We start from the raw sequence: 3,722 nt of genomic DNA, 5'->3' as shown, positions 1-3,722 counted from the left end.
GGAATGTTATATCAGCCAATACAGTTCTGAGAGGCGTTTCTTTCAGGTTGTCCTTGAACGAGAATGTCCTGTTTAATGTAATGATGTATCAAGGCCAACAGAGGGTGGTATTACTCAGGATGAATAATGGCCCTGTGCTAAACCACGCTTTGGATCAAAATAAACAGAATTGACCGATGTACCGCCTTGGGAAGATTTCATTAATAGTTTGGTTATTGCTCATCCTCAACGATTAGAAACTAGGGTCCAACTTGAGTCATTCGGATACTACATAATTAGATAACACAGGCTCCTGACAATACTCATCAGAATAGATTGCATGCACATAATTTCTGAATATAAAATACTATGTGCATGAATAAAACTGCTTTCCATTTGGTAGTGCACACGGACTGTTTAATATTGATAGTATAAAACTGCAGTTAGAGTGGAATCATATACTCTAGAGACAACGTCTGTAAACATGTCCATGGATGTCTTTTTCTTTTGTATAACAACACTCACTAATGATAAACATGTAAACCCCTTAGGTTTAACTAGAATTATAGATTCAGCCTCAGACTGAGCACATTCCCATAATTAAATCATCTACTCAGCATGAGTATTCAGGGGCAGGCTAGGCTTCAGTGAGAGATGAACCTATCATATCAGTGTTATGGCCACAAAGGATGCAGCACAGCTGCTGATTAGAAGGAACGCTGGCCCAGAATCTCTCCTCACCCCGGCAGCACTGTTCCCCGAGCACAGGGGGTCAGGTTGTCAGAAACTCTTTTTGTTAAGATGGAAAAACTGGCCCTCCAGGGCTCAGGGATGAGTGGCAGTTACACACCCCGCTGTGGCTGACCTTGGAGGAAGGCTCAGACCCGAAAAAAACTGAAAGCGCAGATGCAGCTGCTGCTATGGAAACAGTGGACCAATCGCACACTTCAAAAGAAGGTTTTGTATAGGCTCATTGTCAGTGTTTTCTCCCTCTTGCTCCTGGAAAGTCACCTTTCTGTCTGCTTATTTTATTACGACTCCAGTATTCAATTAAGGAGCATGTAACAAGTCTAGACAGACACAGCTCTGCATATCGCAGAAGTCACATGGACATGAACCAACAATATGAATGAATGTCACCAAAGTAAACACAATAAATGTGTGAGTGTACGTGTGTGTGTGTGTGTGTGTGTGTGTGTGTGTGTGTGTGTGTGTGTGTGTGTGTGTGTGTGTGTGTGAAAGAGAAAGATCTCTGATGCCCCTTTACCCCACCATTTATTACCAAATGTATACAGATTAATGCAACATTTAGAATATACTGATTACCCGGTAAAACTGGTGAATACGCAGAATCATGTGACTGTCCTGCTGGTTCGTATGTTTTGCCTCACTGTGAGGTCACACTACGATGCAGAGGGACAGGGGTTAAAGGGCCACGTCCCCAAACTCATCCACATGCTCTTGACAGTGTGCCACAGTGAGGAGCAGCAGGATCTCAGCAGGCTAGCTATCTGGACAGCGACCCTGACCCTCATATGGATAGTGAACGAGTGTGGAGCTGGCACTTGGGCAACTCAAGTCTTGGACACTAGGCTGTTTGTTAATATTTTACAAGTATGTTGTTATAATTGAATAAGTCTGTGCTACTGAATGACAGGCCTCCTCCAGGTTGAACAACGTTTTTTATTTTTTATTTAATCTGTTAAGGAAACATCCAAACATGTGTCTTGTAAGAGGTGAAGAGGTAGGCCTGCTTTCAAAGGCCATGGCAATAAACATTGATGTCTGAAATTGATCCAATAACAAGAGTTCATAGTGTTTACTATTGATTCAATGTTGAAGCAACAACCAATTAATTCAATGTTGATTTACACACAATTACATCAGATTTGAAAGGTTTAACTACATTTGACTTGATATGAAATCAATCCTGCTTCATGTACAGCTAAAAGAAACTAGACTTGCCAAAATAAGCAGTAGGCTTCTCAGCGAATGACAGTCAGAGGCACTGACTATCTAAGATGCATATGGATGCTAATGTCAAAATGGAACAAGAAATGTGTGGTTTGGAGGCGCAGAAATCTGTCAAATCTGAGGTGAATGTAAGGATACTGCAATATATATTTTGCGTGAATTTACTGTGATGCCACGGTTAAATAAGATAACATTATGGAAGCGTTGAAGCTGTCAATAATTGAGGAACGAAGGCATTGGAAATCAGCTATGATAGATTCTAGTGAAATGAGCAACAAGATGACTGAGTTAGGGAGTTAGTATATTGTGCTTAGCCTATGATTTGCTTATATACTTTTTCATTTTAAAGGAAATACTATCTAGCCATTATTTTCCAGAAACTTACATGAATGTGATAAAGATTCCACTAGGTGTAAGCTTTCTCTCGGGGGTCCATTACGGCTCTTCATGGATTGATTGTGATGAATGTGATTATAGAGCCCATGTTCCTCTTGACCTCCATTTTGGAAGTGAAGGCATAGTAGATAAATAATTGTACATCTATCTTTAAGGTAAACTTTGTTTTATTAGGCCTATACCACAGCCCTCCAATCCTGTTCCTGGAGAGCTACAATTTGTGAATCACTTGATTCATTTGATCAAACGGGTAGTCATTGACAGGTGTGCTAGATTAGGGTTGGTGCAAAAACAATACTGGAAGGCAGTCCAGAAGACATCTTTAGGAACATATTTGGAGAGCTCTGGCCCAGACCTACCACCTTCGGCATAAGGATAGCTGCACAGATTTTTGTGTGGTTACCATGTTTTTATAGTTTTCTTCAAGGTTATCAAGAAGATCATTTGGAATAATTACATGAAAACATGGTTCATTCCAGACTTTTTAATGTCTATTTTGTTTTTTTGGGTTGAGTTATCAAGATATATTCATTTCATGTTCGGTTTATTTATGTATGTTTTTAATTCTTTAATGAAACTCCCCCTCCACCATTACTTTGTAATATATTAGGCTACTGCTCGCAGACTGTTTAAGATTTGGAACCCACTGCAGCGAGACTCGCCGGTCTGCAAATGACACGATTGATCAAACTGAGCCATCTCTTCAGCTCGGTGTGTTTGTTCTCTAGACTGCTGCGCTTCCTGTAACTGAGAAGAGGTGGGGAAGTTTGAAAGCTTTTGGAAAGGTCACCTTAAAAATATGCGCTTCTGGACACCGTGTATTCAGTACTCAAGACTTTCATGATGTTGGTATCTTTGTAGCATCATGATTGGGCGATTGGAGGGAGACACACCTTTCTGCATTTGCTGCACATGATGGTTTCATGATGGTTTTCTTATCCAACAACAGGCCTTTTGGTATTTGTGTAGGCTATCAGGATAAACCAGTGAACGTGCAATATACAAATTGTTGTTCCTTATGCACTAATGGTTGTCCGTGAATTACGCACAGTTGTTTTTATCCAACATGTTCACCTTTGAAACACTGGAGGGCAGTACAATCATGATGTAAATTCAAAATGATGTGTTGTCGCGATCCTCAGCTGTACTTGTTCCTGCTACAATGAGCACTTTGATGTTCAAAGATGAAAGGCCTGTCTCCCCATGGTAAACATATGTATTTGTGCCCAAAATGATCTGTGAAAAGGCCTCAGAAGTTCTGCAGTGTTTATATTGTCTCTGATTGCTCCTATGCCTCTTCACTCGTATTGTATGTGTGCATAAAGTGAAGTAGCTAGTCCATGAGGCACCACCACCTGCCCACTGCACCACAT

Source organism: Osmerus eperlanus, chromosome 9 (assembly GCF_963692335.1).
Source record: "Osmerus eperlanus chromosome 9, fOsmEpe2.1, whole genome shotgun sequence".
NCBI classification, from domain to species: domain Eukaryota; kingdom Metazoa; phylum Chordata; class Actinopteri; order Osmeriformes; family Osmeridae; genus Osmerus; species Osmerus eperlanus.
The sequence above is the reverse complement of the archived record's forward strand: the minus strand, read 5'-3'. Positions refer to the sequence as shown.